This window comes from Carcharhinus amblyrhynchos, chromosome 4 (genome assembly GCF_965287045.1).
Source record: "Carcharhinus amblyrhynchos chromosome 4, sCarAmb.v2.hapA, whole genome shotgun sequence".
Taxonomy (NCBI): Eukaryota; Metazoa; Chordata; class Chondrichthyes; order Carcharhiniformes; family Carcharhinidae; genus Carcharhinus; species Carcharhinus amblyrhynchos.
This window is the reverse complement of record NC_137327.1, coordinates 48521448-48548024: the sequence shown is the minus strand read 5'-3', so window position 1 is coordinate 48548024 and position 26577 is coordinate 48521448. Positions and strand designations below refer to the sequence as shown.

The window sequence follows — 26577 nt, the reverse complement described above, 5'->3', positions numbered from 1 at the left end:
GAGTATTCTTGTGGGCCCAAGCGAGGCTCATTCTACTTTTCCTAGACATATAAAAGTCAAAAGTGGATATTGCTTGGGATGCCTTTGACAACTAGTTAGGCCTCTCCAGACCTGGTACCATAGGCATGGGGCAGCGTAAATTTGATTTCACATCAAATGTCCAAAAACCAATGTATGACTCCAATTTGTATATCTGAGGAACTGCCATTCAGCAGTGGCAACGCAAAATTTTGGAGCCTATGATGCTCATTTCACAAGCTCACAAGGAATAGACACAAGTTGAAATTTACTCCCCACCTCCCCCAGTGCTTGTATCGACAATAAACCTAGATTACTGCGAATATTTGTTTGTTCATGAGTTGTACAAACAGCAATTTCAATAAGAAACAATCGGCTATTCTGCCTTGTCTGTGCGTAACTCCATTGCTCATGACTAATGTTCCCAAATCTTTCCCACTCATAATAAAATTGTCGGGCTTATCTCCAATGTGTATTGCAGTTTGCAAGATTAAGAGTGCTACAACAGCCTAATAATTCTCTTGCCTCAGGCATGTTCTTTTCCCCTGTGTGTAACTCTTGCATTTAGCAATGAAGAAATGAGAAATGGATCAATTTCATTCAAATCAATTGATTCAAATTAGTGCTGTGATCCATGTAAACAGCACTAATTCACTCAGAGGTAGAACATGTAGTGTGTTTTCTAAGACTGGACATATTTCATATTTATTTGTCTTCCTTTCATTTGCTGAAGGCAACATCTTTTGTAAAGCACAAACAATACTGTATGCCTGGAGGTTTTCGGACAGTTTAATCATTTCCTTTTGGTGCGGTATTTTAAATCAAATGCTGAATGATTTTTCCTTTCCCTTTTCCATTCTGATTTCTAATGGAGGAATAAAAAGAAAAAAAAAGGATTTGTATTTATATGGCGCCTTTTATGGCCATCACAAATTGCTCTGAAGCCAATGAAGTACTGTTGAAGTGCAGGCGCTATTGTAATTAAGGAAATGCAGCAGCCAATTTGCACACAGCGAACTCGCACTAACAGCAATGTGATAGTTACCAGATAACGGTGATCTTGGTTAAGGAATAAATATTGGCTGGGATATCATGAATGACATCCTTGCTCATCTTCAAAATAATGCCACAAAACTTTTTGGGCCTGATTCTCCCATCCCGACGCACATGTTTTCAGGCGTGTCAAGTTGGGAGATGCGCATGTCGGCCTTTTTGTGGGATTCATGCATGCAGTCCCAACACATGCATGTCTCCTACAGCTGGAGAGCAGGCACAGTGAGGACCGGCTGGGAACTGGCTGGAAGATAGTAAGTGATTTAAATCTATTTCTAATGCAATTTAAATGTCATTATCAGCCTGGCAGAGTTCACCAGGCCCGAAAGCATCGCCCATCCGGCCAGGAGTATTTCACTCTGAAGGGTTTAGAGTAACTCCTCACTTGCAGAGATCTAGCGAGAGGCCCCACCAGAGTGAAGGGGGGGGCAATCGGGACCACTAAGGGGATTCGGTGGCAAAGGGGTGATGTCTCCTGGCATTGGCCAAGGGGGAAAGTGCCCATGCCTGGGGCACCTTCACACTGCCCACTGAGCATTGGGCAGTGCCAAGGGGAAGGGCTTATTGTAGGCAGGGCCAAGGGGGCGATCAGTGGGGTTGGGGTGTCCGGCTGCCACTCTGCAGATAGGATCAGTTGGGGCTGGAGGGAGGCCAGTGATTGGGGGGAGGGGGAGCTGGAGATTGCAGTGCCCTGGAGTGGGGGAGTTCGGAACTGGCCTGGGAATGGTTGTGCAATTGGGCCTTGGAGGGGCAGCACAGCGATTGAGCTGGCCAGCAAACTGCAGGCTGACAGTCTAGGGCCACTGAGCATGCGCAGAGTTCTGGGACTGTCAGACTCCAGCGTGAATAGGCTCTGTCCCCTGAACTTTCAATGATATTCATGATTGTGACCTCTGCATTGCACAGAGTGTGGGAGATTCGAGTCTGAACTCCCAATGGAAAAATAATTGTGAATTACACCATTTTTCTCTCCAATTCTGCACTTAGAATTTTTTTGAGAGAATTGGGCCCTTTAAGTCCACAAGAGAAGGCTGATGGTGCCTCGGAAAAGGTTTACTGTTCAGCTGTAAAAATGCAGCTTTGGAACAGTGAGTCAAGAAGTCAACCGAGCCCAAGCAGTCCAAAGGCTTGGGTTGTGACAGGTTCCTCCAGGCTGTGATTTGTCAGTGAATCATCCCTTGTGCACTAGAGTCAGGATCAAGGTTTTGTGTACAGCTTCATTAGGGCACCAAAATGGAGAAGTGTGAGGTAATTCATTTCGGTAGGAGTAACAGATGTGTTCAGTATAGGGCTAACGGGAGGACTTTGAATAGTGTGGAGGAGCAGAGGGATCTAGGTGTATGTGTACATAGACCCCTGAAGGTTGGGAATCAAGTAGATAAGGTAGTTAAGAAGGCATACGGTGTCTTGGCGTTTATTGGTAGGGGGATTGAATTTAGGAGTCGCAGCGTCATGTTGCAACTGTACACAACTCTGGTGCGGCCGCACTTGGAGTACTGTGTGCAGTTCTGGTCCCCAGATTACAGGAAGGACGTGGAGGCTTTGGAGAGGGTGCAGAGGAGGTTTACCAGGATGTTGCCTGGTATGGAGGGGAGGTCCTATGAGGAGAGACTGAGGGATTTGGGGTTGTTTTCGCTGGAAAGAAGGAGGCTAAGAGGGGATCTTATTGAAACATATAAGATGATTAGAGGTTTAGATAGGGTGGATAGTGATAGCCTTTTTCCTCGGATGGAGAATGCTAGCACGAGGGGGCATGGCTTTAAATTAAGGGGTGGTAGTTATAGGACGGATGTCAGGGGTAGGTTCTTTACCCAGAGGGTGGTGAGGGATTGGAATGCCCTGCCTGCTGCGGTTGTAAATGCGCCTAGTTTGGGGGCGTTTAAGAGATCTATGGATAGGTTTATGGATGAAAAGGGATTGGTTTAGATTAGTGGGTCTGTTTTTTTTTAAAAAAAACTGGTCGGCGCAACATCGTGGGCCGAAGGGCCTGTTCTGCGCTGTAATGTTCTATGTTCTAAAATATAGACAAATATTTTTAAACAAAGACTTGCCACATGTTCACCATACTGGCACAGGGATTATATGTTTTGCCTTCACAGTGCAATTTCAATAGAACAAGCGAAACCCTTGCATTATAGAACTTTTAAAAAGAAGAAGCTTTGTATATTTGGTTTGGTTTTTGTTGCCATGTTTATGGTAATATTTTAGTGTTGTGTCCTTTTTAAAACTGACTTTCTCTAATATGTTACTTTTGGGAGGGTCTACATTAACTCAACTCAGTAAAATCTGTACTTAATCTAACGGGAAGACAATCCATGGTTACTCACCAGACAAATAAGTTGCAGTATAAGTGAGACATTTAATGGAATTCTGCAGAGAAAAGGGAGCATGATAACAAGGTTTTCCAAGATCAACTCTTATTGGAGCTCAAGAAGCAATGAGACATGTATGTGTAAGTTGCAAAGTCTCACACTGGAAAGCAGATGAAAATAAAACTTGTTTGGGACAGGAGTCCAGTTCCAGATTTTGTTATGGAAGCACAACAGGTGAAAGAAGGCACCCTGAGGAGGCCACCATTGTCCTTCCAATCATATCCGCAGCCCTTGGTGCACTTCGGTTACACCTAGGATCAAAGGTTACGAGGAAAAGGTGGGACAGTGGGGTTAAGAAACATGAGCCATGATCGAAAGGCAGAGCAGACTCGATGGGTTGAATGACCTAACTCTGCTCCTATATGTTATGGTCTATATATTTGCAAAGGACTGAGGGCTGTTTCTTCCACTGATTCTAGATTAGCAGCTGACAGAACTTTGCTATATGTTGCAAAGGCACCTGCAACATAGGTACTGCCCTAGCTGCCAGTGCCAGTCAAGGCTGCCGCCAACATCTTCAATCTTTCTCTCTCCTAGCATTGCAAGCCAGCACTGATTTCCTGCGCTGACGATGCATGTATCAAACAAGTGACTTGGGCTTGAAATTCATAACACCAATTTTGACAGAGACAGTTGAGTAAAGAATGATGGAATGTGGATTGTAAGCTCAAGTGCACTGTTTGAATTGAGTTTAATACAGCTCTGATCATCTGTACCTCTCAAAAATAGATTAATAAACATTAGAGAAATCCGAAGGGAGAAGTGGGATCATTCTGACTTGAACCCTTGCAGCACTCTGTAGCTGTGCATTCTTACCTTTCATTCAATTCATGTTGCCAAACAGTGCCACGTCGAGGGATAACCAATCTGATAAGCTTCGAGATCAAAACGCAACCAGTCTTACTGATGTTCCCGCACCCAGAGGTGCAAGCATTCCAAATATTTATCATGATTTACAGCTTACACTTCAAGGAGTGAGGGGCAGGAAACGGAAAACGAGGGGGGACAAAAGATGCATGTATTAAAGGCAAAGAGCAAACATAGCAACGGGAAATAATGAGTCACAGAGACAAGTTTAAGGAAAGGGAGAAGCAAAGCCTGAGATGCACAATGATGAGAACCTGTATGTTATAAACAGGCTACGAATAGAGGCTGTTATATTTACCAGCATTTGTTGCACCTATTGTGTTGTTTTGTAAAAACAAGTTTTTAAGTGGTCACATGCCCTGTTGCCAGAGATAGATTTCACACTAAGCTGTACAGAGCATCTATTGTCAGGAGCTTGTATCCGTACATTTGAGAGATACAGGAAGATAAGGTGGTTTCTATGGTGATCACTACGGTGTGAAATGGCTGCAACTGAACTTGGCTGTTAAACACTGGGCCTTTGTACATTGAAAGCACTGGGATTGAATCAATCTGCTCTTTTCCATTCTCAAGCAAATCTGCTGCGGGTGATCAAAGTATTTTGTTTATTATTTATTCAGCTCTATGCAGAAGAGGCTTTTTTTAGACCTGCAATCAGATCACGTGATCCAAATAAAAGCTTCCTCTTCCATTCCTGCAAATGCCAGCCTTGAATTTTAGTTGCCTGAAAGCCTTTTCGCAGGCTGGAGGCGTTAAAATGAATACAGGAATTTTTTTTACTGCTTGCAGTGTTTGTTTCTCCCAAGAATTTCCAAACAGAATACTGGGGTTAAACAGAAATTTACAGTAAACAGAAATTAGTAGAAAAACTATTTACAGTAAAACAGAACACAGAACCACACCCAGTCAGAAGCTTCGATGAAGATTAATCATTTCTTCATTCTGATTTCAGTTCTGCAGGTCATGTTGCACAAAGCTAAAGGCTCTTGTGAAAAAGGATTTGATGCTGACCTGTACTGACACAGCGATATCTAACAGTCTCCATTAGTGACTTATATCTAACTTAGGAGGCAGAATTTTACCTTCCTCCCTGGAGGAATTGTAGGTTTGTGGGAGCTGGGGTGGATGAAGTTTCTCGGCTGGCTTTCCTGTCAGGCTCCTGCCTGCTCTCCCTTACCTGTCCACCGATCTATGCATGGAAGGTTGAGGCCTAGGCCAGACAACCCTCCCTTGCTCCAATTGAACAAAGAACAGCACAACACGAGAACGGGCCCTCCAAGTCTGCGCTGATCATGATGCCTGCCTAAACTAAATCTGTATGCACTTAGAGTCCATATCCTTCCATTCCCATCCTATTCATATACTCATCTAGATGCCCCTTAAATGCTGCGATCGTACCTACTCCCAGGTATGATAAGTGGCTAATTATTAATTCCCCTAAGTGGCTAATTATTGATCATTTAAGGGCCGTTTCACACCCAGCCCAACTAGGAGGAGTTCAGGGGCAGAGGGGAAGGCCAAAAAGTAACCGTGTTCAGGCCTCAGGCTAGAAAGATGTGGGGGAGCCTCTGTCAGCAGCCTCCTTTTAACATCAGGACTTCCATCCCTTCGTTCCTCCTGAGTAACAGGTGGAAGTCCCACCTCCAGCTAATAGATGCTTGTTGGAGCACAAAATGACTTTGGTAAGGCAGTATTGGCAAGGATGTTCTTTTTGCTGACTCCTTGGAGGGCGGGAATTGAAACCCCCCTATCCTAAAAATGCGATGAGTTAAATCTCCATTTTCTAGATTGTAAATAAATTCCCTTGAGTGAAAATTCCAGGGAAACAGGCACATGTTTAAAGATCACAATACTACCCATGGAGCAGGAAACCACTCAGTGTAAAATTGTTTTTGGCGGTAAAAGATAATCAATTCTGGTATTACAAAAACAAGGGCAGCATGAACAAGTTGGGCTGAAGGGCCTGTTTCCATGCTGAAAATGTCTGTGACTATATGACTCTACATTGATGGGGAACCAAGATGAAAGTTAACTTTTTGTCCTCAGGGATTAATGTTCTCCAAACATCCCTATTCATCACATACACATGCTAACGCCTTCGCTTGTTGACTAGGTGGATTTATGGTGGGTGGGGGTGTGGGGGTGAGCAGGATGGGTACTGGCATGTGTGTGTAGTGGGGAGAGAAAGAGAGTGATGCCAGCAATGCCTTTTGGTGGGGGAAGAGAGAGGGAGATGTTGGTTTTGATGGTGTAGGATGGAAGTATGGTGAGATGCCAGCTTTGATGGAGGCATGGGGAAGAGTAATGGCAACTTTGATCATGGGGGTGCAAATGGTGGCTTTGAATCTGTGGCAGAGGAGGGGGCCCTTTAGACCACTGTGGTGGAGTGGGGGAAGGTTATCTCTTAGTCTGAACGGAAATGCTCCGATCTCAGCGCAAGTGGCTTTACTTGCATGTTTAGGCCCGTTTTTCAAAATAATGGCGTGAAACACACCATGTCTCCCCACCAATGTTTTTGACAATTCCACCCAATATGTACAAAGTTATTATATGTATGTATATATAAAATAAGAAGAAAGGCATTTCTCATACAGCCTTAGTATCATACAACCTGCAAAACATATTCCTTGTCTAGAAAAAAAACATGCTGAAGAATATTATTCATCAAACTCATGTACAAGTCCCAGCATTTCTTCAGTACAATACGCACTATAGTGCTCAGGCACTGGACCAGCCTTGTCAGTACAATAAATAAAAGTATAAAATAAAAGAATATAATTAAAAGGGATAAAGTCCAAACTTTACAGTCAATTGCAACCTGTTAATAATGTAATTCAGCTGAGGAACCTGAACAGTTGCTTCCCTGAAAGCCATGGCTTTAAATGGGGTGTAGAATTTTTTGTAGAGTCGTTGAGGGTCACCCTCTGTATGGTAGGATGCAGTAGGGCATACCGTGTTCCAATGACCTTCAGTTGTCTTCTAACTTTGTTGAAACCCGTAAGTCTACCTACCTCCATCAATTTCTTAGCAGTCTTCGAAGTTGTGGAATTATAGGCCATGGTTGTTAATTGAACCTTGGTCTCAGAGTGTGTAATTGGTGTGCCCTTTCCACTTTAATGTGCCCAGCTTTCATTTCTATGTTGAGAAAATATGGTAGTCAATTCTCAAAGAAACTAACTGGGAGCTTACCCTCAGCTCCTTCTGGTAAACTGATAATCTGAACAATTTTCCTCCAGCCTCAGTTCTCTAAACCATCCAGAATTTCTGTTATTGTAAGCAGCTATTTTTCAACAGGCTGTAAATGGGCCTCGACTGAGGAGGTTACGTTCTCCACAGTAAAAGTTCTCTCAATATTGTTAAGCCTTTTGCCAGTATTCTATAGTATGAGCACTGATGTTATGAACCAAGTTCCTCATCAATGACTCTGATAATATTGGTAGTTATCAGTTGTAGCACCTTTGAAAGTTCTGGATAAGAGCAGTTTCTAAAGGAAATTAGATGGGCAGCTGAGGGAAATAAACTTATAGGTCTTACAGGGTTAGAACAGCTGAAAAGAATTGACTGGATTGCTGGCTTGATTATGCTGGCTGCTTTACCAAGGCAGCGGGAAGCGTAGACAGTATCAAAGAATGGGAGGCTGGTTTGAGCGATGGACTGGGCTTCATTCATGACCCTTTGTAGTTTCTTGTGGCTTTGGACAGAGTAGGAACCATACCAAGCTGTGATATAACCAGGAAGAATGCTTTCTGTGGCACATCTGTCGAAGTTGCTGAGAGCTGTAGTGGACATGCCAAATTTCTTTAGTCTCAATTTATAATATAATGAAGTTACAATAGCTCTCTGATAGTACATTGTTCAAAGCTGCTATGGCCACATCGAAACCATATAAATGCCATATGAATGTAACATTTGTTTGGAATCTATTTGACAGACTGGTCAATACAGAATTCTCTGTCCCTGTGGAGTTTACGACCAAAATATTTAATGAGAGCTACCCTCCAAAGCCCATCTCTGGAGGCTCAAGGGCTCACTCAAGGTCCTTGGATAATATTTTAATGTTTAAAACTTTCTACCCCAATATCTTTATTACAAATGACTACTCGTGTCAAGTTATCGGAAAATAGTCCAATATCACTCCCAACTCCCTTTGAATAGTGAGTTCCCTTCCTACTTGGGACATCATTAATCAGAAATGAGGAGGAATGGAAAGCAGAGGAGTGTGGGGGAGAATTGAAGCTCCGAGTTTTAGCCTCTGGACAGACCCTAGTGAGGTACCCTTTGCAACTTCATTGCCTGGTCATTAAAATGCCATGGAAAATCATCTCCTCTGATTTTTATTCCATCACATCTACTGAAAACCAGTGGTTGATCACTTGGCCCACTAATCAGTGATGGCGACATTACCTTCATTTTTTCTGGTGATCTGGATCATTTTTTTGTGGGGTTCATCCCAGGGGGCAATGGGAAGGAGACAAAAATGAGGGGAATTGGGGGCAAAGTATGGGAAGCAACAAGCAAAAAGATCTGAGTCATAAAGTTATTAGCGCACCAAAAGAGGTTACTCAGTCCCCCCAAAAACAAAAGTCATTGACTTCAGAAGCGTAGTGGAGGACATGCCCCTGTCTAAATCAATGGGGACAAAGTAGAAATGGTTGCGAGCATCATGTTTTTAGATGCCCAGATCACCAACAACCTGTCCTGGCCCCTCCATGCGGACGCTACAGTTAAGAAAGCCCACCAACGCTTCTACTTTCTCACAGTGCCAGGTACCTGGGTTTGATTCCTGGCTTGGGTCATGTCAGTGCAGAATCTGCACATTCTCCCTGTGTCTGCATGAGTTTTTTCCAGATGCTGTGGTTTCTGCCCACAGTCCAAAAGACGTGCTGGTTAGGAGCATTGGCCATGCTAAATTCTCCATCATTGTACCCGAACAGGTGCCAGAGTGTGGCGACTAGGGGATTTTCACAGTAATTTCATTGCAGTGTTAATGTAAGCCCACTTGTGACAGTAATAAATAAATTTAACTTTGATTTTAACTTAATGGGCTCACGGAAAAAAGTTCAAGCACAAACCATGGCTTTTTAAGAAAGCAACCATTTATTATTAATACACTGGAAAGAAGATTTACATTAGAATCTGGACAATATCTTGGATTTATGCACAAATTTGAATTGCTTGAACAATAAAGCAGACCTTCTGAATGTTTAACAATTTAAAAATTAAAGATCTTGGCTGTGATACTCCCATCCCACTGCGCCAAATTTTTACCGCAGCAGGTCGGAAGAATCCCGCAGCAGCCAATTTGTGGGATTTACGTGTGAATGTTTGCACCCAGCTTGCGTCTCCCAGCGCCGGATTTCTGGTGCGCCTTCTCCGCATCAGAAATTAGCAGAGAGGTGCAAAGACAATTTAAATGGTCGTTTTAATATTATTTGAATATCATTAGCAAGCCCGGGCCTGAATTCTCCAGTGTCTCCCACCCCGCCAGAGTGTTCCACTCCTGCCGGGATTACGTTAGCCCACTACTTTTGGAGAGCTAGCGACCTGACCCTGCTGGGAGTTGGGCTGTGGGGTTTGGTGCCCCCTGGGCATTGGCACCCCGACTGCACCAGCCTGGGCCACCTGACGTGGCCCAAAGAACAAACTGTCAATGCCCAGGGGGCACCTTGGCACTGCCCATCAAGCGTGATGCAGTGCCGAGGGGGAGGGCCTGTGGGCAATTGGTGACAATGGGGGGAGGGGTTCCGCTGCCACTCTGCAGTCAGGACTGGTGAGGGAAAGAGGGAGGCCAGCGATCGAGGTGGGCTGGGTGTTGGGAAATCAGTCAATGGGGGCGGTCAGCCTGCAGGGGCAGGCAGGGTGTATGTGGCTGATCCTGGGAATGTTTGAGGGAGCCAGTGATCAGGCCATGGTGGTGAGGGGGGCGCGGAGAGCCAGTGTTGCAGGGTTCATGCTGCTGGCCAGCAATTGGGAGGCCATCAGTGCGGGGCCATTGTGCATGCACCAATCTCAGCGCTGACAGATCAGCGTATGCGCAGCCCACTCAGCATGCTGATTTGAGCCTTTCCAGCAGGAATAGGCTTTGCCCCCTAGTTTTTAATGATATTCACACTGATGGTCTCTGCAGTGCACAGAGTGTGGGAGATTCTTCTGTGAACTCCCACTGTAAAAACCGGCATAAATTATTCCAGTTTTCACGCAAATTCGACACTTAGGATTCTTTGGGGAGAATTCTGCCCCTTATTTAACATTAAGCCCATGACAGAGAGCACAAGGTCATGGCTGCCTTAAGCTTGCTGGGGAGATTGGTAGCAAGTGATTAAAAAGATAGCAAGAGAAGGTGAAAGGTGAAGTTAGAGCAGTTGTGCTGGAGCCATGTCTCACTGCACTCATTGCACTTTTATGAAATGTCTTGCTTTTATAAAAACCTTTTTTTAAAACCCAGAACTATACCCCTGAGACAGATCGCACCAATAATAGGCTCCAACAAATACCACCCACAATTGATTGGTATCATTGTTTTCCCTGTCTTTACGTATGTAAGTGGTCAAAATAGTCTCCAGCCTGTCCAGACAGCTTCCTGTTATGGTAATTACTCCTCTTGCTGTGTCATCTTGCTCCATCTGTCCACGCCAAAATCAAGTTAAGTCAATACGTTAATTCAGATGTGATTGTTGTCAGTGTAGGCCCAATAGACCAAATGGCCCCCCTTCTGCTTTTTGAAAGTCCTTCCGCTTATGTGGCAGACTTCAATTTATCAGATGGATTTTCACCATAACTGTAAAACCAGGAATGATAAGCCAGGACTTTGTGGGACTGTGGAATGGAGCTTTTATCCAACAGAACAGGGGAGCATCAAAGAAGCAGAGCAAGAAAGAACAAAGGCAAAGAAGAAACAGAAGATACCAAGCTGTAGTAAGAGGACAAAACAGGCTGTAGTAAGGCCCACCACTGCCCAGTTAAATGCCTGAGTGTACTTCCTTCGGCAGCCTTCCCTGATGGTCTCGCTCAACCCAAGATGGAAAATCCCACCCAAGGTTGACAAACCTTCCCATTGTCCGTCCCTTGCCCACTCTGATTCCTGTGACGGGTGGGGTGGTAGAATTCCAGCAGAGATGAGAGACATACCCCAGCTGGATAGCCAGTGAATGAGTTCTTGCTGCTTCCATTAAATCTAGCCCTTAGTGTTACTGTATAGTCACATGCCTTGAAAATCAAGATAGATTTTGGCACTAAGCAGGACAGCTCATCTATAGTCAGGTGTTTTTATTCATACAAATGAGAGGTACAGGGAGAGGAGTTGGGCCTGAATAAAGAACAAAGAACAACACAGCATGGGAAACGGGCCCTTCGGCCCAACGAGCCCGCACCGCCATCTTAACAATGTGTTTTTTCTCCTCCACCCTTGACCCATGGCTATGCTTATGGTACCCCCATTGGAAACCAGATTAAGGGGAGAATAATTTAGGGACAATTTAGAACATAGAACATAGAACATTACAGCGCAGAACAGGCCCTTCGGCCCACGATGTTGCGCCGACCAGTTTTTTAAAAAAAAACACTGACCCACTAATCTAAACCAATCCCTTTTCGTCCATAAACCTATCCACAGATCTCTTAAACGCCCCCAAACTAGGCGCATTTACAACCGCAGCAGGCAAGGCATTCCAATCCCTCACCACCCTCTGGGTAAAGAACCTACCCCTGACATCCGTCCTATAACTACCCCCCCTTAATTTAAAGCCATGCCCCCTCGTGCTAGCTTTCTCCATCCGAGGAAAAAGGCTATCACTATCCACCCTATCTAAACCTCTAATCATCTTATATGTTTCAATAAGATCCCCTCTTAGCCTCCTTCTTTCCAGCGAAAACAACCCCAAATCCCTCAGTCTCTCCTCATAGGACCTCCCCTCCATACCAGGCAACATCCTGGTAAACCTCCTCTGCACCCTCTCCAAAGCCTCCACGTCCTTCCTGTAATCTGGGGACCAGAACTGCACACAGTACTCCAAGTGCGGCCGCACCAGAGTTGTGTACAGTTGCAACATGACGCTGCGACTCCTAAATTCAATCCCCCTACCAATAAACGCCAAGACACCGTATGCCTTCTTAACAACCTTATCTACTTGATTCCCAACTTTCAGGGATCTATGTACACATACACCTAGATCCCTCTGCTCCTCCACACTATTCAAAATCCTCCCGTTAGCCCTATACTGAACACATCTGTTACTCCTACCGAAATGAATTACCTCACACTTCTCTGCATTAAACTCCATCCGCCAACTCGCGGCCCAGCTCTGCAACCTGTCTAAGTCACCCTGCAAACTATGACACCCTTCCTCACAATCTACCACACCTCCGACTTTGGTGTCATCAGCAAACTTACTAATCCACCCAACTATACCCTCATCCAGATCATTAATAAAAATTACAAACAGCAGTGGCCCCAAAACAGATCCCTGAGGCACACCACTCGTAACCGAACTCCATGACGAATATTCACCATCAACCACCACCCTCTGTCTCCTATCTGCTAGCCAATTCCTGATCCAAGTACCTAGATTACCCCCAATCCCATACATCTGCATTTTCTGCAGAAGCCTACCATGGTGAACCTTATCAAACGCCTTACTAAAATCCATATATACCACATATCCATATATTTGTTCCACCAATCAGCCTAAGAGCACATCTTTGGGAGGAAACCGGAGCACCCGGAAGAAACCCAAGCAACCACAGGGAGAATGCGCAAACTCCCACAGACACTGGCCCAAATCCATGTATCTGCACAGCAGACAGTGATAGTCACTGAGCTGTTGTGGTGCCCATCTGCTGGTCCAGTTTTAAGCATACACAAACGACGTGAAGTACTAGGCTACTCTCGAAATTTCAAGAGCAGCCCACGCAATCCCCACCGTGTGCATGCCCCTCGTTAGATGACAAGGTGGACCGACGCATCTGCGGAGTAAAAGAGAAAAACATCAACACATGTAACAGTTGATTTCCAGGAATGCACCGAGGCTCTGATCCTTATTTAAAACAGTCTCCTATAACCCTCCAATCCTATTTCGCTCATGTGTCTATCTAAGTAAACCGTAAACAAGTCCAGCGTGCCTGCCTCCACCACCTTACTTGGCAGTGCATTCCATACCCCCACGAGCCTCTGTGTGAAAAACCTCTCTCTAGCATCCAAATTATACCTCTTCCCCCTCACCTTAAGCCTGTGGCCCCTCGTGATATTTGTCTCCAATCTAGGAAAAAGCCTGCCACTGTTTACTCTATCTATACCCTTCATTATTTTATACACCTCTATTAGATCCCCCCTTAATCTCTGTCTTTCTAAGGAAAACAGCCCCAATTTACCCAATCTTTCCTCATAACCCAGTCCTTCCATACCAGGCAGCATCCTGGTAAACCTCCTCTGCACTCTCTCCAGGGTCTCCACGTCCTTCCAGTAGTAAGGTGACCAGAACTGGACGCAGTACTCCAAATGCGGTCTAACCAACATTCTGTACAACTGTAGCATTAGATGCCAGCTCTTGTACTCTATACCCCTTCCTATAAAGGCTAGCATACCATAAGCTTTCTTCGCATTCTTCTCCACCTGTGTTGCCACCTTCAAAGACTTGTGCTAGTGCACTCCCAGGTCCCTCTGCATTTCTATACTCTGAATAGGTCTACCCTTTATCGTGTAACTCCCCTCTACTTTATTCCTTCCAAAATGCATCACCTCGCATTTATCAGGATTAAATTCCATCTGCCATTTATCTGCCCAATATACCAGCCTATCTATATCCTGCTGTGTCGCCTGACACTCCTCCTCACTGTCGGCCAATCCTGCCATCTTTGTGTCATCTGCAAACTTGCTGATCACACCATGTACGCCCTCTTCCAAGTCATTTATATATATTACGAATAGAAGAGGTCCCAGTACTGGGCCCTGAATCTAATGGTGGTGATGGCCATCTCAGCCATTGGCAGGCGGACTCTTTCTGGGAAGGCCTATCGCATCGTTTGCCGCTCAGGTTTCTATGGTGATGGCAATGATGTGAAACAGTTGTTTTGTACGCCATGTGCTGTTAAATGCCTTTTGTCATCAACAGTGGCATCCTTCCATTTAGGAAAGATGATGAAAATGCAGCGTACAAATCCATTTTAGATGGGGGGGAAGGGGGTCTTTGCTGAAGAAGCCAATCTTTGAGAGGCAGGTTCTGCCACAAGTGCGGCACATGAAGCTACCAAGCATTGTTGATTTTGAGGTTTTGACGTAGCCACTGTTCATCGTGGTACATGCCAGCCCATAGGATACATTGGACGGCACGTCAAAGAATCCTGACAGTGCAGAAGGATATGTTAGGTGGCACATTTGCACAGTGGTTAGCACTACTGCTTCATAGCACCAGGGACCTAGGTTCGATTCCAGCATTGGGTGATTGTATGGATTATGCACATTATCCCCATGTCTGTGTAGGTTTCCTCTGGGTGCTCCAGTTTCCTCCCACAGTCCAGAGATGTGCGGGTTAGATGGTAAGCCATGCTAAGCTGCCCCTTAGTGTCAGGGTATTAGCACAGTAAATAGATCGGGTTAGGGGGCTAGAGCCCAGATGGGATTGTTATCGGTGCAGGCCCAATGGCTTCTGCACTGTAAGAATTCTATTTTTCACCATTTTACACTGTCATCTGCTACTGACTCCCAGGTGCAATAATCCATGTTGTGATTTGATTTGATTTATTATTGCCACATGTATTAGCATACAGTGAAAAGTATTGTTTCTTGCATGCTATACAGACAAAGCACACCGTTCATGGAGAAGGAAAGGAGAGAGTGCAGAATGTAGTGTTACAGTCATAACTAAGGTGTAGAAAAAGGTCAACTTAATGCAAGGTAGGTCCATTCAAAATTCTGATGGCAGCAGGGGAGAAGCTGTTCTTGAGTCAGTTGGTACATGACCTCAGACGTTTGTATCTTTTTCCCAAAGGAAGAAGGTGGAAGAGAGAATCTCTGGGATGTGTGGGGTCCTTAATTATGCTGGCTGCTTTGTTGAGGCAACGGGAAGTGTAGACAGAGTCAATGGAATGGGAGGCTAGTTTGCTTGATGGATTGGGCTATATTCACAACCTTTTGTAGTTTCTTGTGGTCTTGCGGTCTTGCACAGAGCAGGAGCCATACCAAACTGTGATATAACCAGACAGAATGCTTTCTATGGTGCGTCTGTAAAAGTTGGTGAGAGTCGTAGCTGACAGGCCAAATTTCATTAGTCTTCTGAGAAAGTGGAGGCGTTGGTGGGCTTTCTTAACTATAGTGTCGGCATGGGGGGGATCAGGAATGGTTGTTGATGACCTGGACACCTAAAAACTTGAAGCCCTTGACCCTTTCTAGTTAGGGTCTTGTCACGCTTGCAAGCATCCTTGAAAAGGGGCTTTGGGTCCCCCATTCATTGTTTGACTCTGGCCACCTAACTACAGAAAGTACCAAAGTATGTGACTGTCTTCCATCCTACGGACGTGTCCAAGTCAACAAAGTAGTCACTATTTGATGAATGCTAACAAGCACGGGAACTCTGCCTTTGAGAAGATGGCCACACTTGTGGTTTTATCTTGCCAGGATATACTCATAATGCACCACAGATTGCGAAGATGAAAATTGCTCAGCTGGCCTTTATATGGCGATAGTATTGGGAGTGAATCAATTGAATATACTGCTCTTTGTCACTCAAAAATTTACTTTGGGTGATTAAAGTTTCTTCTTTATTACTTATTCACCTCAAGGCAGAAGAGGTTGCTTTTCAGACCTGCAATCTGATCATGTGATCCAGATAAAAGCTTCCTCTCCCATTCCTGCAAATGCCAACCTTGAATTTTAGTCGCCTGGAAGCCTATTAGCAGGCAGGGAGCGTTGACAAGAATATGGTACTTTTTTTGAAAGACATTTGATTTTTGCTCACAATATTCATCTCTTTCAGAAATAAAAAGCTGGTTCAAAGTCACCGTGTTACTTCTTCTCAATTGAGAGTGAAGTTAGGTTGTCCTTTTTTTTCATCTTGCTTCTTCGAAGTGCAATCATGCTCGCACCAAAAATAAATGTCGTAACCTTCAAAATAATTACCTACATGAAGCATTACAGTATTTGAGCGTTGAAGTAGTCTCTGAACTTCATAATTTTCTAACCATTAACTAAGGCACAATTCAGCATGGCCAATCAACCTAACTTGCACATCTTTGGACAATCAACCTAACTTGCACATCTTTGGAGCACCCAGAGGATACCCATTCAGACAGAGGAAGAATGTGCAAACTCCAGATAGACAGTCCCCTGAAGCCGGTGTTGAACCTGGGTCCCTGGCACTGTGAGGCAGCAGTGCTAACCACTATGCCACCATGCTGTGTGGGTGTAGCTACGCCACAAGGACTGCAGCGGTTCAAGAAGCTGCCTCACCACCACCTTCTTAAGGGCAGTTAGGGATTGGCAATAAGTTGCAGCCTTGCTCATGGAACCAACATCCCAATAATGATTTTTTTTTGTCATAAAACAGTCCCAAAGCAAAGTAAGCTACATCTGCTGCTTGCTCAAAGTGCATTGCAAATTCATCGTCTAGACAATATTTTATTGTCTGTCTTTCAATGAGCAATGGTGAGTTGCATGCAAGAAATGAAGGGCTGTAGAATTAACTCCCCGGGCCTTTTGACATAAATCTTTAAGGTGATTTTTAATTCAAAGAGCTGGCATAGTCTGCTTATTCTGATCTTTAAAATGCATGTCGCCACTTGTGCATCCTTTAAAAACTACATATAGTGGGATGTACCAGCTGTTTTGTATAAAAGCTGGTACTCTTGCTTCATGATTTTGAGACCACTACCTCCTATTAATTTAGCGAAAGGAGAATTGCTAAATATTGACCCATTTTGTGGTGTAGTTTTGATGTTGTGTCCTCTTTGAAGTTACCAGCATACTGAAACCAACATTATAGCTCAAAAGTATAGTATAAGGGTCTGGCATATATAGGGTTAATATGGAACTGAATACAGTACTCCCCCATGGTGACGTAAGAGAACACATGGCCTTCACTTAGTGTCAGCTCGATGTTGGATAGAGCAGTGTATTCCAGCAAGCATGGAGACAACTCCTTGTTTGTATCCTTTACTGCATATTTGTAAATAGCTCTAAGAGTCAATAAAGATTTATAGTCCACCTCCATATGATGATGAAGACTTCTTCAGACCTACTTAACTGTATCCATACAACAAAATGCTAAATATTTGTTTAAATACAGGAATCTGATTCTTAGCATTTGATGTCAGTTTGAAGTGGCTTATGCTAACAGAGATATACCAACTTGGATAACACAGGACAAACTTGAAATGTTGGAAGCTGTCAAAAGCATGGGTCTATATTTTTGTGCTGTTTAATACACCTGCAGCAAAGGAAGAATTGTTGTTGTCTAAAGCATTCATCGCAGCCTCAGGGAAGCATTCTTGACTCAACCATCACCAAGTATTTCATCAACATCTTGCCCTCTGTTGTAAAGGCAAGATAGGACTTGGTTTCTGACAATTTCATTCAGAACTCTCCTGATAATGAATCAACCCATGACGGCCTGAAATGGGGCTCGGAGACATCCAGGCTTAGGCTGGCCAATGGCAGGTAATATTTGTGCCACGCTTGCCAGATAATGGCCCTCAGGAACAAGAACATTCATCTATCTTTAACTCCATTGATATCACCATCATCAAACCCTTTGCCACAACATCCAGGAGGTCGCCACTGGCCAGAAGCATAACTGGCCTAGACATGGCTACCAGGATAGGATAGAAGTTGGGTGCTGTTTGATGAGTGAGTGCCTCACCTCCTGATCCATCAAAACCTCTTTACTACATATAGGATTCAAGTCAGGAATGTGATAGAATCTCACCTTTCACTTGGTGTGGCCGTCAATATTCTGAGATAGACCCAAATAAATTGTAACCAATTGTCCTGAAATGAATGGGTGTCTCATAAGAACATAAGAACATAAGAAATAGGAGCAGGAGTAGGCCATCTAGCCCTTCGAGCCTGCCCCGCCATTCAATAAGATCATGGCTGATCTGTTGTGGCTCAGTTCCACTTTCCCGCCCTCTCCCCATAACCCTTAATCCCCTCTCTTATCAAGAACCCATCAACCCGCTTCTTAAAAATATTTAGCGAGGCAGCCTCCACCACTTCAACGGGCAGAGAATTCCAGAGATTCACCACCCTTTGAGTGAAGAAGTTCCTCCTCAACTCCGTTCTAAACCGCCTCCCCTTTATCTTGAGGCTGTGCCCCCTAGTCCTACTGTCTTTTTTGAGCGGGAAGAGTCTCTCCACCTCTATCCTATCCATCCCATTCATCATCTTATACGTCTCAATGAGATCTCCCCTCATTCTTCTAAACTCTAACGAGTACAAGCCTAGTTTATTCAGCCTCTCCTCATAGCTCAATCCCCTCAACTCCGGTATCAGCCTAGTAAACCTCCTCTGCACTCCCTCCAGGGCCAAAATATCCTTGCGCAGGTGCGGCGCCCAAAACTGCACACAGTACTCCAGCTGCGGCCTCACCAATGCCCTATACAGCTGCAGCAAGACCTCCCTACTTTTATATTCAATCCCACATGTGGGATTGTGATTTCACATCTCAAGTATGATCAACAGCTTTTGCTTTCTGGGGTTCTGCTTTTTTTGCTTTTGTCCTTGCAACATTGGCAAGTGGTGTACCCCAAAATTAAAAAGGGGAGAAGAGTAAAGATAGGAACGGACGGAAGGTCGACCTGGGAGCAAGAGATGTGACGTGCTGCATGCCGGCACCTGCCAGACAGCTATTCAGCTCTGCATGGACAACAGGAAAGGCAGCAGAATGAAGCAGGCAACAATCCCCCAATTACAATCCCCCTGATCAGGCATTCTGCACAAACGTCTGCTTTGGCAGCCATTGCTTTGATACATTAAAGAAGATAGTAAGGCACCCTGATAAATGTGTGGGTGCTTTAAGAACAATGGGAAGATTGGGAAAGAGCTGAAACTAACAGTTATTCTGCAACTTCCATTGTTGGTAAATGTTTCTTTCAAACAAAAGCCTATAATGATTGCACACGGGGCACTGGTATGTGGTGGTCCTCTGTGTTAAGGGGTCGAATATATGAATTTTCCATTGTGCTGCCAACGTTTGCCGTTGGGAAGCACTAATCAGGAGGCTAAGGTCACTCTCCAGAGTGAGGATGGAATAGGTGATGGCACATTACCAGTCGACTCCTGACTTTCACTGTTAGCTCCCAGTTAAGAGCAACGTGAACAGGAGGACTGAGATAGATCTTCCACCATGACATAGGGAACATATTGTTCAAAAAGCCCAGGCTAGAAAGAAGGAAGAAGAGAGGGATTTCACAAGCAGTGTGCTGAATGAGAGATCTCAAACACTGGATGTCCTGTGGATGAGGTACTTCAGTTATGTGAAGTCTGGAAAAAATGAGTTTTTTAAGAGCACAGAAGGTTAAGGAGTGATTCGACAGAAATTTCAAAATCCTGAAGGATTGTGATACAAGAAAATAACAAGAAACTGATTCTACTGGTGGAAAATTGGTCGCCAGAGGATACAGATTTAAAATGATTGGCAAAAGAATTAGAGGAAAGATGAGGAAAATATACTTTTTGTGCAGCAAGTTTTGATGATCTGGAATGATGGGTGAAAACTTAAAGTTTTGAAACAGAACTAGATATATACTAAAAAGGGGGAAAAACTGCTAGGGTTGGGAAAGGGTGGAGATGTGGGCCTAACTGGATGCTGTAGCTCTTTATCAGCAAGTTAGCACAGGCATGCTGGGCCAAATGGCTGCCTCCTGTGCCATTCAATTTTATGATGTTGTGTCTGGTATTGGCTCAAATGTGTAAGTGTGGAACCTTGAGCAAGTTGGGGAAGGATTTCAATGTGCTTCACCTTAAAGTTACCAGCCTGCACTCATTACCTTTTCCTTTGTGGAACATTGTGCTGTGACTGTCTTATGCATCTTCAGTTATTTGAACAACACTTCAATCTATGGCACAGTTATCAAAGGGTCAACGTTATTGATAATTAAATGGCATTAACTAGAACCTAGGAACACTATATTGTAACCCCATCCACCTCCCCTCCCATCCAATTACGTTTAAAGTTAATTTGTACAGATTTTAATTATAATGTGAAGTTTAACTGTCCATTTTGCAAGAAGTGTTTGCTACTGGCAAAAGATAATTAGCTTCATGATTGGCATGCTCATGTGAATACAAAAATATCATTCATACAGCTGCATTCATTCAGTGTTGTGTGATTATCAGGTTGTTCTATCAAACGTGAGGGATCTGTCAGAGGAATGCCCTGGTTTAGCACTAACTGTAAGGAGCAAAATCAAGAAAGCTACCAAGGTGCGAGGGAGTTAAGGAAATGGGAAGCAGACCAGGGAAGGTCAAACTTCAGCAGGTGAAATTTGTGTTGTCAGCTGTTTAAGCAACTGATAAACCTTCCAACTCAATTACTCCACTCCCTTAAGAAATTTTTTTCATTAAGATCTTTAGTTTTCACTCCATTCTTGAAGTTATAAAGCTGATGCATGGAGTGGACCGGGCAAGCCCGAATCTATCTCCTTGCTCCAAAGTCTAAATTCAAAATTAAGACAATTCATGGTCCCCACAGGAGAGACAAACAAAATCCAGGCTGACAGGAAAAGACATTACACCTGGTCTTGGGTTTGATCTGATGCTTGATCTTAGCCAAAAGGCTGAGAAGTGATTCTATGATCAGTGGTTTCATTCTTGCTCGGTAGTTAGTTGTTGAAAGCTCCTCAGAGCATTAAGAATCTATCATTACCCAGTTTAATAACGAACGGAGAATGCAGTTGTTCCAATCACTGGGGCATGAATTGACTGAAAACATTAAATTCCGAAATGCATTTGCAGAAGTTAGACTGGGTCCATTCTCAGGCATGAACACAGCGAATACAGAGGCCCAAGGCTGATCTGAAATTGGACCTCAGGTTGCATCTACATAGGGAGAGTTCCCAGCCCCCTTTCCATTTCCCCAGGCAGCTTTCCCCAAGAGAAACAGAATCTTGGGCTGCCCAGCTCACTGGCTATGACCTGCACCTGAATTCCAGTGGGGAGAATAACATCAGGCCACTGACCTTCTATGATCCTAGGTTTACAGGAACAGGCATCATATCTCTGATTGGAGCAGGCCCAATTCAGGCCCAAATTAATGATAACTAATTTTCGGAATTGTTCTTTCATCATGGTTCTTGCCCATATTCCAAGGGCAACAAGGAATATGCCCTTGTTGACATTCAAGGAGCCTAGCACTATTAAAAATTAGTATCGTGAATGTAGCAGCAGGACCAATGTTTGCACAGATGGGAAAGACTGCCCATTGCTAATTACAGTGCTGTACCTCTGATCTATACATGGGAAATGGGTGTACTATGCATTGATTTCTGCCCAGTACATTCTGAAACTCTGCTTTAATGATTTAAATATAATTTGATTTATGACTAAATGATGTTTGTTCTGCTTAAGAAAACGTGTTCTGACATTCCCAGAACCCAAGAAGACTAATTTATCTAGGCAGATGGAGTAAAGTCTTTTTCAGTTCATTGCGTGGATATGCTGGAGAATAAAGTCCCTGAAAACTCTTGACATCTTCCTTCCCTAGATGGAACACCCATAGTAAGAATGTTGTGCAGTGAATTGCCCTTGATTTTTTTCCTGAGAGTGAAAGGCTTCTATCATTTGCAACTTCTGCAGGCTGAGATATCAGGGTTGGAGTTCACATCACTTGGTCAGCATGACTCTTGCAAGAACAGGAACTCTTCTCAGAGTCCAAGATTGTTGACGGCAGTGAAAAACCCCTTTCAACATACAGCAGAAATTCAGCCTGGATTTTACTGAGGATTAAAAAATCTAGTTGATTCCCAATCAGCTGACCCAAATGACGTTCCCTGGAGAATTGATTAGTTTGGGGGAAAAAAATGCCATGTTAGCACAGCAAGAGCTCACCAAATCACAGGAGGAAGAGGGAAGAAAAATGGCAGCTGTGGAGCAATCTTGAAGAAGAAAAAATTAAAGAGATACGCACCTGTTATAAAAATGGCCATGAATAGTAAATTAAAACTGCTAAGGCAAATGCCACATCAGATCCAAAATTGCGTGCCTCAGAGAAGAAAAAAATTTGATTCCAGGAGTTTATCAGGATTAAGGGAGAAATCAGAAAATGTAAATACGTGGTGGTGCATTTTGGTTGATCGAACCAGGGCAGGACTTAATCAATTAATGGTAAGGCACTGGGGAGAGTTATAGAACAAAAAAGATATCGGGATACAGCTTCATTACTCCTTAAATGCGGAGAAGTGTGAGGTAATTCACTTTGGTAGGAATAACAGATGTGTCGAGTATAGGGCTAACGGGAGGACTCTGAATAGTGTGGATGAACAGAGGGATCTAGGTGTATGTGTACATAGATCCCTGAAAGTAGGGAATCAAGTAGATAAGGTTGTTCAGAAGGCATACGGTGTCTTGGCGTTTATTGGTAGGGGGATTGAATTTAGGAGTCGCAGCATCATGTTGCAACTGTACACAACTCTGGTGCGGCCGCACTTGGAGTATTGTGTGCAGTTCTGGTCCCCACATTATAGGAAGGACGTGGAGGCTTTGGAGAGGGTGCAGAGGAGGTTTACCAGGATGTTGCCTGGTATGGAGGGGAGGTCCTATGAGGAGAGACTGAGAGATTTGGGGTTGTTTTCGCTAGAAAGAAGGCGGCTAAGAGGGGATCTTATTGAAACATATAAGATGATTAGAGGTTTAGATAGGGTGGATAGTGATAGCCTTTTTCCTCAGATGGAGAAAGCTAGCACGAGGGGGCATGGCTTTAAATTAAGGGGAGGTAGTTATAGGACGGATGTCAGGGGTAGGTTCTTTACCCAGAGGGTGGTGAGGGATTGGAATGCCCTGCCTGCTGCAGTTGTAAATGCGCCTAGTTTGGGGGCGTTTAAGAGATCCGTGGATAGGTTTATGGATGAAAAGGGATTGATTTAGGTTAGAGGGTCATTGTTTTTTAACTGGTCGGCGCAACATCGTGGGCCGAAGGGCCTGTTCTGCGCTGTAATGTTCTATGTTCTATGTTAAAGTGTAGTCACAGATGGACAGAGTGGTGAAGAAGGCATTCAGCATGCTTGGTTTCATTGGTCTAAACATCGAATACAGGAGTTGGGATGGCTTGTTGAAGTTGTACAAGACATTGGTAAGGTCACACTTGGAATATCATGTACAGTTCTGGTCACCCTATTATAGAAAGGATATTATTAAACTAGAAAGAGTGTAGAAAATATTTACTAGGATGCTGCCAGGACGTGATGATGTGAATCGTAAGGAGAGGCTGGATAGACTGGGACATTTTTCTCTGGAGCGTAGGAAGCTGAAGGGTGATCTTATAGAAGTCTATAAAATAATGAGGGACATAGATCAGTTAGATAGTCAATATCTTTTCCCAAAGGTAGGAGAATCTAATACTAGGGGGCATAGTTTTAAGGTGAGAGGGGAGAGATACAAAAGGGTCTGCAGCACAAAAGGGTGGTGAGTGTCTGGAACAAGCTGCCAAAGGTAGTAGTTGAGGTGGGTACAATTTTGTCTTTTAAAAAGCGTTTAGACAGTTACATGGGTAAGATGGCTATACAGGAATATGGGCCAAATGTGGGCAATTGGGAATAGGTTAGTGGTTTAAAAAAAGGGGGTGGCATGGACAAGTTGGGTCAAATAGCCTGTTTCCATGCTGTAAACCTCTATGACTCTATGATTCTTAAATAAAGTTAATGCATTTTTGTATTTGTTTGGTGTTCTTGAGGTTGAAATAATCCTAAAATAAGATATAGAAATAGATGAATCCTGAACCACATTTGATGAGATATTGAACGCCTTTGACAAATATTTTAAACTCCATGTTATGGAGAGCGCAGACCTTAGAAGACGGTCTAGAACATTCCAATAAAGCAAGGTAAACAGAAAACCCTGAAGTGAGGAAGACAGAAGCCCACAAGACAAAATAGACAAGAGACCGCAGGTCAAGGAAGACCATACCTAAACAAACCACAAGATGGTCCCCAAGCATGTCAGTGCAATGAAGCACATGAGCTGAAGAGTTTAATGAGAAGAAAGAGGCTGAGAAGCAACAAAAAGATTTAAAAATAAAGCTTTTCAGAAATGCCGACACATTACCCAAACCACAGTAGTAGGTTGGCTGTGTGGAGTGAGCAGCTGGCTGTGAATGAAGGATAGCTATCTGAGGTAACCAAAAAAAAAACCTATAAAAAGAAAATGAAGCTCTTCCATAGGAAAATATTCATATTAAAGCTGAGATAAAAGAACTCAGCCAGAAGCACAGCAAAGCACAACAGGCTGAAAATGTACTAAAAGGATTGCTGCCTGAAAGGCTCTTTGAAGAATCAATACTTACCCATGGAAAAACATGAAGAGCACAAAAAGATGTTGAATGGTACTTTGGAAAAAGCTGTGTTGGAGCTATCAGTAGAGACAAAGCAATGCACAGAAGCTCAGCATGAATTAGCTAGAGTCAACAGTAAAACATTGAATGAACAGTGATCATCTTCAAGATCAAACACAAAAGGAGTAAATAATCCTTCAGCAGCACAAAGGTATGAAGACCATCTTGAACAGTAGAATAGACAAAGAAAAGAAGAAACTTGAGGAGACTGTTGAATTACATGAAAATCAAGGCAAAGCAATTGAGCTTCACAAAAGAAAAGAAAACATGGAGAAGGCCCATCACGTGCTACAAGGCTCCCATTGGTCAGTTTGTTCTTCTAGAATATTACAAAGAGGACCAAGATGAATTTCATGTCACTTTGAAAAAAATGGCAGAGACTTGGTGATGTTCAGTATTCCAGGCTGAAGCCAAGAGGTGCAAGTAAGAGATTGAAGAGATGAACAACCAGCTGAATGGAAAAGATGAGGCACTGAAAGGAAAAATGGTAGAACTCCCCGAGCTACAAACAGATAATGAAGTCACTCATAGCACATTTACAGAACTGCAACAAGTTAAGACTTCACTACAGACAGATCTGGCCAACACTGAAACCAAACTGAAAGACAAAGCCCTTTTGCAGATTGAGAAAGAAATGACAGAAATAAGACTGGAAAATGAAAATGCAATGTTGAAGCTTAAGGAGCTAGAACAAAAAACACTGGATTCCTCAAAATTACTAAGGACTATTGAGATATTGAATAATGACATGGCTGAAATTGAAAAACAATTGGAAATAAAGGTTCCATTGTTGAAAGTTCAACATCCAGCAAGAATATGGCCGACTCCAAGATAAAGAAAATCTTGAATCTTCTCTAGCAATGAACAGAGTGATAATTTCCTTTGGAAGAAACAGCGTAAATGTATAGTGTCAGAATAAAGCAAAATAGGTTGTTGATAAAGAGAAATGCAACCTGAAGAATCACAAAAATCAAATCAAATAGAGGCAACCAAGTACTGGAAACACAGAGTCCTACAATTTCAATGCCACATTGAGAAAATCAACTCAACATAGCTGAGACTACCATTCCTCCAAACACGAGAGAATGAGATCTGAAAGAATTGTCAAGCCTCCAGACTACCTGAATTTAAAGTAGTGGGAAGAAGGGGTATCATGGAAGTGAAGAAGTTTGTACTGTAAATATTATATGGGTAAGGACTTGGGGGAGGTGTAGCATAAGAGAATTCAGACAGAGTAAGGGATAACATGGGATTAGAGAAACAGTATCACTCACATAGTGATTTAGGGAGTCACATGATGATAGGCTGTATATAGAAGAGCCTGGAAGGAGCCAGCATAAAGCCAGGACCCATGCGTGACAATACCTTGGGTATGTATATCATCATGGGTCATCAATAAAATGGTTAATGCTTAACTATACAAGCCTCCAGGCCTGTCGGTGGGACAACATACCTTTGGCTCAGTGCAGGCCTTTTTAGCTGCTGCTTTCTTGCAAGGTTTTGAAATCTTAGGCTAAGCTTTTTCAACAAATCTTTCCTGTAGCCTGAGTTGGCTGGTGAACATAATCTGTCCCAGACAAAGGTGAAACAGCAATGCCCAATTCATAGACATGGTACAGCACCAACATATTCTTGGAATCACAACACTTAAACCTCATGTCTTTAGGTGGGCATTTGATTAATGCATGGTTAACACTGGAAATGGAGCAGTTTGGTCTTGGCTTGTGGGTTTGATG

The 26577-nt window shown here is 43.5% G+C and overlaps 1 protein-coding gene and 1 pseudogene across 1 annotated transcript in view; one reads left to right on the top strand and one right to left on the bottom strand.

The window, feature by feature from the left end:
* The window catches only part of cpne2 (copine II), a 259830-nt gene that overhangs the window by 111549 nt on the left and 121704 nt on the right, over window positions 1-26577 (top strand). The gene's annotated exons all lie outside the window — the stretch shown is intronic.
* On the bottom strand, window positions 20870-21086 carry LOC145342794 (U2 spliceosomal RNA; annotated as a pseudogene).